Genomic DNA, 14,482 nt, shown 5'->3' on the forward strand with positions numbered 1-14,482 from the left:
CACTAGGACTTCCTATGTTTACAAGTGGAAGAGATTCTGCATCTGGTGCAAGTCCAAGAACTATGACCCAACGACGTGTAAGGAAGATGTCATCCTTCCGTATCTTCTACATTTGGCGCGGTCTGGCCTTAATGTCCGTTCCATTAAGGTTCATCTCGCTGCGCTGACTGCCTACAGGAAATGCCCTTCACAGACTTCCTTCTTCCAGATCCCTTTGATCAAAGATTTTTTGGAAGGCTTGAAGAAAGGGTTCCCTCCTGTCCGGCTTCCTTCGCCTTCATGGAATTGAATGTGGTGCTGTCCAGATTGATGAAGGAGCCTTTTGAACCTATTCATAAGGCTTCGTTGCAGCACCTATCCTGGAAGGCGGGGTTCCTCGTGGCCATTACATCGGCCCGCAGGGGGAGTGAAATTCAGGCGTTGTGTTGCCAAGAACCTTATACTGTATTTCATGCTGCTACGGTTGTTATGCGTACTCACCCTAAATTTCTTCCAAAGGTTATATCTGATTTCCATGTTAACCAGACCATAGCTTTACCTACGTTTTTTGAGAATTCTTCATCTCCAGCGGAAAGGTCCCTGCATTCCCTGGATGTTAGGAGGGTGTTGAAATTTTATCTGGATAAAACCAAGGATATTCGTAGGTCAGACCAATTGTTTATCAATTATGGATCAGTCAGGACCGGTCTTGCTACCTCTAAACAGTCCATCTCGAGGTGGATTGTGTCCTGTATACAATTGTGTTACCTAAAGGCTAATAAGACCTTAGGAGGTAAACCTAAGGCTCAATCCACCAGGGGCAAAGCTGCCACGACTGCTTTGCTACGTAATGTTCGAATTGCAGAAATCTGCAAGGCGGCCACTTGGAAGTCGGTTCATATCTTTGCTAAGCATTACTGTCTGGACACTGATGCCAGAGCAGACGCTCAGGTTGGGCAGGCTTCGCTGCGAAATCTGTTCGCACAGTAGTGGTGTCATTTCTTTTTCTCCACCGCCGCTTTGGTGTGGGGATGGGCTTGCCATTCTCTTATAGATTATGACTATACACAGAGATACCCCTACTACAGAACTGGAGTTACAGGACAGAAACTACTCCTTCTGGCCTAAAGAGCTGGGACAGCCCCCTACTCCTTCCATATCTGCCAAACTCTGGGGGTCATAATAAATAATGATCTCACAATGAAAACTCAAATAGGAACTGTAATCTTGTTTTTTCCAACTAAGAAACAAAAAGAAAATTAGTTGGTTCCTCACACAGGAAGCAAAAATACAGGCAGTACTTGCTATGGTGATATCCCATATAGACTATGCCAACTCTCTATACCCTATGAAAAAGTATACCCATAGAGAGAACATGAACATTCATTTCCCCATAGTTAGTCTGTCCTTAAAAAATACAAAGTGCAAATAATTTTGGTATAGGCAGGCTGAATGTTAACAATATTGACTGGTGTAATTATTTGAAAATGCACATGAGTTGTAATGTATTGACATTTTTTAATGTTTTGTTATATTTTGCACAAATTTGTTTTATATGTTGATGACATTTTATCTGAAAAATGGAGTATTTATCTTTTGAATGTTCTAAAGAAAAATGTTGTTTGAATGTGATTCTAAATGATTACAATTGATAACGTAAGGTACAATAATAGAATGTGTTGCATCTGAAACCCGCTGAATAAAAAAGCAGTGCTGTGAATTGGAGGCCAGGTAACCCTTTTTTATAAATTCTCTATACTTCGGCATCCCCGCTTATCTCACCCTCCGTCTTCAACTAGTACAGAACCAGGCAGCCAGACTGATTCTTCAGGAAAACAGGCGTCGACAGGCCACCCCTCTTCTGAGGAAGCTGCACTGGCTCCCCATAACTCGGAGATTGTGCTCAAAGGTGGGATGCATGATCTTTAACCCTTTAGCTGCGGCCGTTATTTCACGACAGTGCGGCGGTTCCACGGAGTGGGTGGGGCCGCATCGGCCGTAGGACGTTCGCAGCACCAGTGAGGTAGTGCTCGCGACGGCAGCAGGGGAGGGGTTAAGTTCCTAAATGGTAGAAATCCCAAAATCAACAGCCTTATTGAAAGATACATTCCTACACGCAACTTGCGATCTGCCCATTTGCACCTTCTGACTACTCCTTCCTTCAAGCTGAAATGCTCTGGTGGAACAAGGTTCGCCATACTAGGCCCAAGATACTGGAACTCCCTGCCTCTAGAAATCAGATCCTTCACAGACCTCATGAGTTTTCGTAGACTCCTAAAAATATGGCTATTTAGACAGGCATACGAGTAACATCTCAGACCAGCCACCTTAGAGTAGTGCCATGAAACCAATCTGGTGTTCGTGCGCTCTACAAATAAGGGTAACATAACATATTAAGATGAGGTCTGTTGCTGCACAGCTAAGGTAGACTATGTTCTGGTTGCCTGTAAACATGAGTGCGTACATGTACAGGCTGGGTGATGAGATTACAGTTTAAATCATCCTGGTATCTGCACACAGGTAACAGGTGTACATTTCTACTGCTTCGCTGGAGTATGTGGAGTGCTTTACTTTGTTATACTCTGAGTGAAATATGCATTAAGTACAGTTTTTCCATAGTTGGTGCGAGAGATGAGCATAATGCACCAATCCTATGGTAAATCGGAATACCAAATACTGATCTGTAATTAATTTCCACATATCTTCCCTACTTTTGACACTTCAAGATTCATCATTTTTCACTGACTCAGCTTCTATTTATATCCAGACCTTTAAACCACCCTCCTGGGACAGGTTAATTACCCTGCTGGTCCGAAGTAGGATGAACCGCCTCGAATCCTGGGAGATTCGAGGTTGTGGTGGAAATTGCATGGTAAATATATTTAAAACTGCACCATACACTGAGGGTCGCCAGACCTCTGCAGCCAGTCGAGATATCTGATGCCCTTTGACATTTTGGAAGGAATTAACCAGCCCACTGTGGTTGTTAGGGGCAGTGATTAGGTTTTTAGAGAAGGTCTTTCAACTGATAAGTTGGCAGCACCATTTTGGCAATGTAAAAAATGCATTGCATGTGGGGTGTGGTATTGGTGGAGTGATGGGTTGCCCTAGGGATTGGCCAGAGGTGCCTACCTTCTAAAACTTCCCCCACCTTCCAACTTAAAATCCCCTGCGCATGAGACACTTTTAAGAACCGTATGGACCTACAGAGGATTGTCCAGCTGGAAGAAAAAAAGACCTACAGTGTCTTGGGGACAGAGGAATTGACCTGCTTGGGTGTGGAAGGACCCTGAAGCAGTCTCTTGAATTTGTGTGCAGTGGTCCTGCAGGTGTGTGCCTGTCAAAGAGGAGACCCCTGACTTCTGCTGACACACAGGTGCCTTGCAAGGGACCTGGAGAGGGCACTCTGTCTTGGCTGCCTTGGAGTGTTTCGAGTGAGAAAGACCCTGAGCCCCGGAGAAGTGTCAGACAGGAGACTAGTCCTATGTTGGGAAGGAGAGCAGGAAAAGTCAAGGTCCCTAAGGACTGTCAAATCTTAGGAGGCCTGAAGTACATGCTCCCAGTGGCTAGAGCTGGGCGGCACTATAAGCAAAACACAACTTTCCTGATAAGAAATAGTCCCGTGGGGGGTGAGAAAATAAAGAAAGAAGCTTGGCCCCATGAAGGAGGGCTGGCCAGGAATGGGTGAGCAATAGCGCTTCACTACCTCAGCCTTGAACTATCTGGGGTGGGCCAAGGCACCAGGAAGGATAATGGCTGTGGGAGCGTGTCTACCAACCACCACTGCAGTGTACTTGTTTACAGTAAATGGGAAGTTGTGTACGTATTCATTTTAAAGGATGCACATCCTTCTCAAAAGACTCACATTATTGTATCCCTCTTTTAATCATCTTAGCTGGCTAAATAACATTCTTTTTTGTAGCTTAATTTCATCATTGTTCCTATGTTTCTAGTTTTTAAACATCAATAGACTATGTGTATTTTAGATCTCGCTTAAGACAGGGCATACACTGTGTTTTGCGAGACATGTCAGCTTGCAGTGGGCTTCAAGCCTGCTCATTACTGACCAATGGTTGGCTGTATTGTCGCTCATTTGCTTGCTTATATAGGCGTTCCTTCCTCATGTATTTATCCTACCCCTGTAGTTTGAACTCCTTACTTGTGTCCTTCAACTGCTCATTTCCAGGCCCTACTTTTCTTTGTGTACGCACAGTACAAGAAAGCATTCGCTCTCATGTACTCCTCCCTCCATGTTTCTTTTTTGCACTCCCTCAGTTGCCGTTCTTGATTCTTTACCACTCCGTCTCTCTTACCATTAGCCTTTCAGTACCACCCTATTCTCCTTTTGCTCCTTTGTCTGTGTTTTCTACCCACTAACACCGACCCTCTGTCAGCGTGTTTCTAATTCCCTGCCACTCCATTGTTAGTGTTTCCCAGGCCCTGCCGTCCACCATTAGTTGTCCATGTTTCACAGCCCCTCCTTCCTCCCCATCCTCTTCCACCCTCCATTGTCTGTGTGCTTCCCCATCTCCTTCTGCCCTCCACACTCATTGTGTTTCATCTGTTATCCATGTGCTTTCCCATCCCCTCCTACCCGCCTACCATTGTTCTTGTATTTCCCTTGCCCCTCCTGCCTGTCCTCCCTTTTACCCAGTGAGCCTCTGCCTGCCCTTTGTAGTCCTTGTGCTTTCCCATCCACTCCCACCTGCCCTCTGTTGTCTGTGCTCTTTTACATCCCCACCTTCTCATCCTAGGAGGTATTTCCCATTCCTGACTGCCCTCCTTCCACTGTCAAACTGATTTGCCAGCCCTCTGTCAGCTTGCTGCTCTAAGCCATCACCTCCCTTGTCAGCTTGCTTCCTGATCTCCTTCCACCCACACTCCATTTACACTTGCTGTCCCAAACCCACCCCCCCATTCATTGTCTGCTTGCTTTTTCCGCCCCTCCCACCTACCTTCTATTGCCAGCTTGCTATTTCAGCCTTGCCCACCCTACGTTTGCCCATGCTATGTTGTCTAGATTTTCTAGAAATTCAGTTTTGTTGGAACTGCAATGAGGACCAATAGAATGGCAGGAGCAATGTTTATCAAAAAAGTGAACAAGAATAAATACTACAATATGATTGCTGTTGTGTGTTTGTTAAAGTTCTAAACCAAATCTGCTGCTTCTAAGTGCTGAGCACATTATACCACAGCAGAACCTATTTCGAGTTTCAGAGATGGTTCACACATGCACACTTTGAACAATAGTACTCGTGTTCGATATAAATGTACTGTCTTCTTTTCTTGTTGGGGAAGGCCAGCTGCTCCGATACGTTTAGCGAGCAAAGAGGTGAAGGACAAGTCCTTCACAGTAGCCTTCAATTAGAATGTGTAATGATACTGCAGTCTGTCCTGATGTTGCTTGGCATGAACGTCTCTTTTCTAACTCGTAACTTTGTGTTCTGCTTTTACAGCATTATTTCACTGTTAAAACTTAGATTAGTCAACAGAGAGTGAAGTGATGCCCTTTCATTTATTTTCGTTCTGCGAGACTGTGTTCCTTTGAACAGCAATAATAAATTAGATCTGCAGTTATCACATTTCTAGAAACTCTTCAGAAATCAATAACAATGTAAAACAGAACAGTCGCCACGTGCATTCAAATACTGTGAATATATTCAAGCATTATTTGATACTCGTGTTGCAGAACACAATGTAAACTAAATGTGCATTCTGTTAATCATGCACATTCACCCTTGATTAGCGCATGTAACTCAAGAAGGGGAATACCCAGGAAAGAAAAAACTAAGGTTTTTAACATGTCCTCAGAACTGTCCGCCCACCCTTTGTTAATGTGATTTCCCATGGTCTCGTCCATGTCTTCTCCCTACTCCTGCACCCTCCTGCTCCCCTTCCTCCGTGTTACATTGTCTCTCAGACCTCTCCCCTGTTTAGGTCTCGGGCCTAGCGTACACTGCGCATGCAGTCTCGCGCAGCGAGAGTCCTTTTCCCGGGGTTTAGAAAATGGACCTGGAAATTCCACGCAGCTCGTGCGTGTTATTTCCTAGGTACATTTTCACTGGCCTTCGCGTGCGTGTGTTTTTAAAACAGAACACGCAATAGGCCATGGGTGGTCGCGTAGCTCCGCCCACGGCCTATTGGTTTCTGTTACACGCACCAGAGGCCATATATCTTCAATTATCAAAGCCGCGGTAATTGAAGACATATGCTCGCAGTGGCGTTTGCACACCACTCGCACCCACCCTCCTGTCGTCCATGCTGCCTCGCACCCTCCCACTGTTCGTCAGTGCTGCCTCGCCTCGCACCCTCCCGTCGTCCATGCTGCCTCGCACCCACCCTCCCGTCGTCCATGCTGCCTCGCACCCACCCTCCCGTCGTCCATGCTGCCTCGCACCCACCCTCCCGTCGTCCATGCTGCCTCGCTCCCACCCTCCCGTCGTCCATGCTGCCTCGCTCCCACCCTCCCGTCGTCCATGCTGCCTCGCTCCCACCCTCCCGTCGTCCATGCTGCCTCGACCCCACTACCCTCCCGTCGTCCGTGCTTCCTCACAACCAGTCATCCGTGTTGCCTCGCACCCAAACACCCCCCCTCCCATCGTCTGTGCTGCCTCTCATCGCACCCGTCCGCCCATGCTGCCTTGCGCCCGCCCATGCTGCCTCGCGCCCGCCCATGCTGCCTCGCGCCCGCCCATGCTGCCTCGCGCCCGCCCATGCTGCCTCGCCCCCGCCCATGCTGCCTCGCCCCCGCCCATGCTGCCTCGCCCCCGCCCATGCTGCCTCGCGCCCGCCCATGCTGCCTCGCGCCCGCCCATGCTGCCTCGCGCCCGCCCATGCTGCCTCGCGCCCGCCCATGCTGCCTCGCGCCCGCCCATGCTGCCTCGCGCCGTCCATCCTGCCTCGCGCCCACCCTCCCTCCCGTCGTCCATGCTGCCTCGCGCCCACCCTCCCTCCCGTCGTCCATGCTGCCTTTTTTTTTTTTGAGAATGTGCTTTAGCTCTTGTCGCATGCTAGCGCTTTAGTATTTTTAGCCATGCTCTGCTGCTGAAAGAATGGTTAATCATTGCCAAAGCTAGTAGCTCTCGTAGACGAGACCTATTGGCTTTGCTAATGTTCGTCTGGCTCGTTTTTTTTAATCTTCTTTCTTAATGTTTTGTTTTGCATGCAGGAAGAGCTTGCAGATTGATGTGTGGTAAGATAGTTCTTAACCTATCATTTCGCAGTAGATTAAAGACCTAACATAAAACAATGTTATATTTTAAACTGCGTCATTACATACCCACAAGTGTATTACTATGCTCTTAGAGGGGCTGATTTACTAATCCTATGCCGCTGGTAGGTGCCTACTCAGCAAAATAAAAGCTATCTGCGACCAGTATTTTGTAAAAGATCTGCATATCTTTGTGGGTGAAGATTGCATTTATGACAGCAAGAATCTGCCAGTTCAGCCCTTTCTTGTGGCGTACTACTCTAGAGTCTGAATATGAGTGCTGCGTCCGTCTGCAGCAGAGGGAAAAGTAGGTAAGGAGTGTACTTAATTTGCAAAACTTTCCCCTCCTTAACTGTGCTTTGTAGTATATGCATAGTCTAAAGAAGAGATAACATGTATTGTTAGCGTGGGACAGAATGCAAACCACACATTCTTTAATGGTGTATGTAAAGGGATTTTTTTAATGCCACAGACTTTTTCCTTTGACTGGAAAAGGGAGAGTAGCATGAAAATGTCCATTTTGGTTAAAACCTGTTCACCCTGTAAGTCGACTGAAGTAATGGACTACCAGAAAGTCCACCCGAGGGATTTGTTCATTTAAAAACAGTCCAGAATGATTTCACAATATTGACATACTCCTTCACTTATTGGGATTTTGGATTCTTATTTAAATTGACTCCAATACATTTGTTTACAGTATAAATTATGTTTTATTCTGTTGACGAATAGGATTCTGATTGAACATGAGGATATTGATTTCCAAGTCTTAAATGTAAACAAATCATTTAGTTGGTCATAACATACTGTAAGCTCATGAAACAAATAATTTATTTAGTAGAAAACATATATGGATTTCGAATGTTTATTTTTAATTAGTCATTAAAAGAGTAACTTTTTAAAAAGAGATGTGGACTTCAATAGTGCTGGAAGCCAGTACTGAATCCAATTTTATGCAGCCATGATACGTACATGATGAGCTTTTTTTCCTCAAGCTTCGTTGTTGAGTTAGAAATATTATTCGTCAAACATTTTGTGGCCAAAATAACTACTCTGAAAGTATCATGAAGAGATGTTTAAGTTTATATTTACTCTACTTACTCTGCATATATGTACCATGATGAGATCTGCATCTTCAAGGTATGTTGATATGGTGTTAAGAAAATAAAATGTACAGTAACAACATAATTTGGTAGTCGATATGTTTTCTATGCACCAATAATTTGGTGCTTAACATTTTGACATAAAGCCACCTGGGCTTGTACCAAAAACTGTAATTATTTGATTGTGGATATTAACATCGTTTTGATTTTTAGGGCTAGAAATGGTTAGTTTCTGCATATTCATTTGACAAATGTACATTACTAGGTCATTTAATGACAACCAGTTGAATAGTCAGTCATAGCAATATATTTAATATTTTCGTTTTATTTTATGTGGTGAGTCAGCACTGTATACTGGATTGAGTACAATCTCTGTATCAAGCATTACATGACATTTGAGGCTAATGTTGGACAGCTATAAAAGGAACTGTGGACAGACTTTTTTTTTAGGATGACTTTTTAAAAAAAAAATCCTGGAGTCCGATGCATTTTTTATGCTCTTGCCGGACTGTTAGTCTGATAGTCATAATGGTAATCTTCAATTACATTAAAAAGAAAACAATTGGTCTGGGGACCATTTAAAAGAGGGGATGCAACTTGAGTTTCATGCAAGAAAGTGCCCGTTGCTCATCGGTTCGACCCCAGTGAACATGTCATCAGTTTGTTCCGTGAATTTTCCATTCTTCATCCCTGTCCCTTTAGCAGCGTGTATTTAGCCCATGTCCTGACTCTCTGATAAAGTGTGTATGCTTTGTGCAATCATGAAGTCTAAAACAGGCATAGTAGGCTAAAGTGTTGGTGCCACTTTATTGTTTTAAGGATTGGATGCTTGAATAGCTTTCCTTATTTCCTCTGCTAACGGGATTTTTAGATTGTTGTTAACCTTAACTAAGCCATAGGTGATTGCAGTTGATATCTTCATTAGATCGTTTTTGTGAGCACATGATTGGGCGGATTTGTGAACCAGACCCCCAAGTACTTATATTTGCGGGCTGACATAATGGACATAGGGCCGGCCCATAGTGCATGAGATTTGTGTTTTGTTGTTATGCATGCCCAATACAAGTATTTTCGGCATGTCTGGATTGATGGTGAGGAAATTAGATATGGTGTATTCATGTAAGCTGGTCAAGGTTTGTTGGAACCCCACTGTGGTGTGGTTCATAATGACTACATCGTCCACATATTCGAGGAATTGAAGGGGACGATGGCCTAAACTGGGAAGGACCAGGTAACTGGTGGTCAGGGCTTTACCCAGATCAGCTGTGTACAAATTGAATAGTAGAGGTACCAACACGCAGCCTTGTTTCAGACCCCCAGTGTTGCAAATTTAGCCGATAAAGATGTTGGCCCTGTTTTCACTCATACCCATGTTTGAGTAGGGGGAGTTTATGCCAGTTAAGAGGAGATGGAATGTCCCAGCTTGCTAATTTCTTCCGTCTGTCAACTTTATCAAATGCTTCAGTGAAATCGAAGAAACAGCAGAAAAGTGGAGGTTGATTCTGCTGAGTGGCTTGATGCCAGAGAGCGGATATTGCTACGATATCAGTAGTGGCAGCTCCACCACGAAAGCCTAGTAGGAAAAACAACAGATTTTTTAGTAGAGTTTGGGCGTATGCTTTTGCCTCCAGGTCTAACAGGGTTATTAGGCGGTAATGCTTGGTTTTAGGGGGTCGCCTATCTTTGGAAATCTGGCATAATATTGATCCTTGACAGGCTTTGGGGGTTTGGCCCAGTGTGTAGGCAGTGTTGAAAAGTGATGTTAGAGGAGCTGCCTAATCGTCTGAGGCACATTGGAAGATCCTGGCTGGAAGGTTGTTTGGGCCAGGGGCTCCGCCGCCTTTCATGGCCTTCATTAGTTTTACTATTTCAGAAGATGAGGTTAGTTTTTGATATTCTTCTGCTTGCTGTGGACTGAGCACCACGATGTTTGTATGATTGTTTGCAAGAAACCGGCCCATTACATCTTTATCCCATTCCGATGCTGGAACTGCGTTTTCCCTTGATGTCTGGCGCCATTTTTAGATTGTTCATTTGATTCCAGAAACTGGGTAGAGTTCTTTCCTTAAGCATCTCAAATATGTGTTTCCACTCCTCCTCACGTTGTGCTAATTTCAGTGCACAGATAGCTTTTATGTGGGCTTTCTGTGCGTCTTTTACAGCCTTTAGATTTCTGATCGTTGGATTAAATTTCCACGAGCGGGAAGTTCTTCCACAAATGATTAATGTTCCGTTTTAGCAGGATTTTTGGGGATGGCTTTGCGATGGCTGCGTGTGCATTGGGGGACCCCTGCTACCCTGAATTCATTCTAATAGATCTCTAGTCATGGGATCCCAGTTTATTGAAAGTAGATCCCCAGGTTGGGTCTTATACCTGGTCCTTCTGTCGCCAAGTGAGGTGAGTGAAAAAGTCGACACTTGATTCTTCTAACTTCTCGGCACCCGTAGAGAAGCCTAGCACCTGGCCGTTGTCAACTATCTGGTAGTTTAGGTACAGTCTTAGAACTAGGGAATTGTGTTCGCTCTCTTCAGGGTTTATTATATCATAGCTCTGAAGGCAGTTTGCCAGAGGGATAGAAATGAAGATGTAATCGATTGTTGACATGTTTTTTTAATGTAGGATGGATCTTATTCCCAGGGCGCATCTGGGCCTGGTCTGCAGATTTTAATCTGAATTGAGGAGGTCATTGAATTGTTCTCATTCCTTGTTCCTTTCCTCAATTGTGTGGTGTTTGCATTGTGATTTGTTAAAGGCCCCTACCATCACTCGATGATTTCTTTTTGTACTTTATACTATACGTTTTTCTGGGATTGAAGTAGCATTTAATAAGGAGCAAAGGAGAGACCTCCTGACCAAGTCTTAAACCTTGTATGGATATGGCTTCCAGGGCCCTGTGAGTTTAAATGAGTGAGGAGGTAGAAATTATATCTGATTTGCTTTATGAAAATTGAGACCCCTGAGGGCTGTCCAACTAAACTTGTTCGTCTAGCTGATAGAAAAAATTCATAGAACCTGTACAGTACTGTGGGATTCAATGCCTACGTCTTTTGGAGACATAAGATGTCACTAGTTATAAGCAATTTGCGTCCAATATTAGAACGTAGTGTTGAAGCCAAACCTGCCACATTCCAGGAGGCAATTGAGAACTGATTTTTTTGTTGCCTGTATTTTAGTCTGGAGGCATGAAGATGGTGAGGAGAGGGGTTCCATTCTGCTCGGTGGAGGTATAAGGATTGCTACACTTGGGCATTGGCAGCTGGGTCTTCTGCTCGTTGTTCTGAGTTAATGTTTGACATCTGATGATTCTTTCCTTGGTTCCACAATGAACTGTCAAGAGGTTAGATGCCTTCGTGAGTTGCACCCCAGGCTCCATTCAGTACGCTTCCTCTAGGGACTGGTGTGTTCTCCTGGAGTAGAAAATGTGGGTATTTCGGGGGATGAGTGGGTTGAAGCTCAATGCCACATTCATCGAATGTGAGGTCTTCTTTCAGGATGGGTTCTGATTGCTATTAAACACCACTTAATTGTGGATTCAAATGTCCCTTTCCCCGGGATGTGGACAAATTTAACCTAAATGAGCTCAGCTTAGGTGAGGTATTTCAGGGATTGGTATATGTGGGAATAATCGTAGTAAGCTCCCTATGTTTAAAATTAACATTGGGCTATTTGAAACATAGCGGGGAATGAATGCTAAGCACACGTCGAGATTGTCTGCCCCTTCCATTCGGCTCAATTTGTACAGTTGGTTCCCCTGGTTGTTGAGTAGGCGGTCCAATATAAGCTCTTCCCGGCAAGCCCATTCGTTGGAAGTTCCTGGGATGCGTAGCCATGTGCACTTGATTATAGCTGTCCCTGGGGTGGTTCCATTTTCCGAATTACCACCCCCCCCCCCCAATCCACTCTTATCGATTCCTTATCCTCTATTGGAAAAAGGCACTGAAGGGGTATGCTGGCTCATCCTCATAAGTTGGGCTCTAGTGTTAGTTCTTACAGTATTGAAGTTATCCTGCGCCTGACCATTATACCTCCCAAGATAGTGAATGGTGTTCTTTTGGTTTTTCCAGTTGTGACGCTGTTTCAATGGGCAGCGCTAATCTAAGGGAGGTGACGAACTGGGGGGTAGCATTGCTGTGATCTCCTTTCGGTTGGGCCATTCCTTTTGAGTTAGACGGAGTGCCGGTGACCGTGAATGGTGATGGGCTCCAGCACAAAATAATACTTTCCTGTTCCCCTCCTTAGTTGTAATAACCCCCAGGATAAGCTGTGGCGTGGCTACGTTTTCGGAGGCGTGCCAAGTTGTGCCCTTTACATGATGGGGAATAAGCGAAGGAACACGTGTTTTTCCATGATCTTGATTTTTTTGTAGTTGGCGGCAGTTGTACTCCCTTTTTGTCTCCTGACTCAGAAGTCTGTTTTATCAAATTTGGAGCCCCTGTATCTCCTAATGCTACGATATTTCCCATGGGCCTGCTGCCTTGTTTAAAACCACGATTGAAGATTGGGAAAAATTTGACTTTTTCCTTGTTGTTTTTACTGGCCTGTTATGGTGAGTGTTACTGTTATCGCTGGGTGCCTTTTTTGTAGGCCCTGTATTTTCGAGTATTTTTGTTTTTTTGACCATGCGGTGAGGCCAAGAACGTGGTGAAGCACTGACACTGCCTCTTGAAGCTCTCCTCTGTTAAGTGGGCAATGGTTGCTGCAGCAGCAAAAAAAGAAAGAAGTGGAGCTGTAGGGGGTATGATCGAACGGGTCAAGCGGATCGAGCAGGGGCTCTTAGGTTGTGGGTCTCATCCACCTGCTGCTGGGCTCTCGCTTTAGAGTGCGCTGAGATTACCTCATGTTTTCCTTGCTGCAATGCTGCTGAGCTGAACTGGCACTAGTTTCCGGGTCCGATGAGGGTGTCAGTGCCCTTGGCCCTTCTGGCTGCAAGGGCCAGAAGGAAGTCCTGTCCTTTGAGATAACCGCAAGGGTCTCTGGAGGCAGTGGGGCAGAGCCAAGGAGCGGAGGTCACAGTGCACTTCTCGAGCCTTCCTAGACCGGAACTTTCCTTGGTGAAACTTTGGTGGGGCCTCAGGGATTCTTGCAGGAGATTAGGGGCCAGGTTAGGCCCCTGATGAACCCAAGGCGAGTGGGGTCTGAAACGAGGCCGCAGGCTGCGCCCTGCATAACCAGCCTGCCTTTGCGGACCGCCTGTGGCACTCCCTCTGTAGCTGCCCTCTGACGGGAGCCACGCTCGCCGTGCTGTTTACCCCTGCTCACAGAAGCACACAGATCCTTTGCGAAGACAGGCATGGGGTCCATAGTGCAAGGTCCGATTGGACCACTTGTGAACAGACCTCAGAGTCCGGAACAGGGCTCGGAAGCAGGTGCAGCTTCTTCTTGGCTCACTTGGGTGGCTCCGCCTTGCTCTGCCTCTCCTTGCTCCGCCTCTCATGCAACTCACAGGAGGTAGTGTGCACCAGTGTTTTCAGTATCTTGGTGCTAGTTCACACGTCTTTTTTGGGAACTTGCCTGAGGCAGCGCATGCGCTGTCCCTTGCGAAATGTTTGTCAACATGAATGAGCCCGCGCTTTGCTTACCATTTGTTGGCTTCATTGTCACTCTTATTTGCTGGCTCCTGATTGGTTAGCATATGCGAGTTTTGCTCTTTGTTTGGTTCTTCCTTTCGTGGAGCATGTACCAAGTACTCATTGCTTGATATTAGATTAGTGTCCTCCCACTTCTCGAGCTGATATTGAGATATTGTTTTATTCTTTTTTTCCCCTTCTTGCTTGCCCATATTTGCTGCTTCCTCCTCTCCTGTGTTGTTGCTTGCATGTTAACTTGCCTCGTGCCTCTCCCACATTGTTGCTTGCCCCATTTATTGCTTGTTTGACTTATGTTTTTTCTCCTCTTCTCATCTGTACAACGAGAGCTGGTGTTTAGGGCTTTGCTTTTCAAAGAAACCTCTTAAATGTGATAAGGTGTTATAAGGTGTCCGGGAAACACAGGAAACTGTTTTGTTCCATGCAATGAGACTGCGCCATCTCACAATCAAACTTCTTGCTCAGTTTTTCTTCCTTTGAGCTCTTGGCTTGATTGCTCTGCAGGTGGTAAGGTATGTAATATAGGCTCTCTGGGTTGCCACGCGCTTTGGCTTTTGCCTATATCATTCAAAAAAGTCTTTATTTTGAGTAAAATTTAAAAGAATTG

At 45.4% G+C, this 14,482-nt stretch overlaps 1 protein-coding gene across 2 annotated transcripts in view; it reads left to right on the plus strand.

The window, feature by feature from the left end:
* RAP1A (RAP1A, member of RAS oncogene family) overlaps nucleotides 1-14,482 on the plus strand; it is a 364,901-nt gene that overhangs the window by 252,139 nt on the left and 98,280 nt on the right. The gene's annotated exons all lie outside the window — the stretch shown is intronic.

This window comes from Lissotriton helveticus, chromosome 5_1 (assembly GCF_964261635.1).
Source record: "Lissotriton helveticus chromosome 5_1, aLisHel1.1, whole genome shotgun sequence".
Lineage (NCBI taxonomy): Eukaryota > Metazoa > Chordata > Amphibia > Caudata > Salamandridae > Lissotriton > Lissotriton helveticus.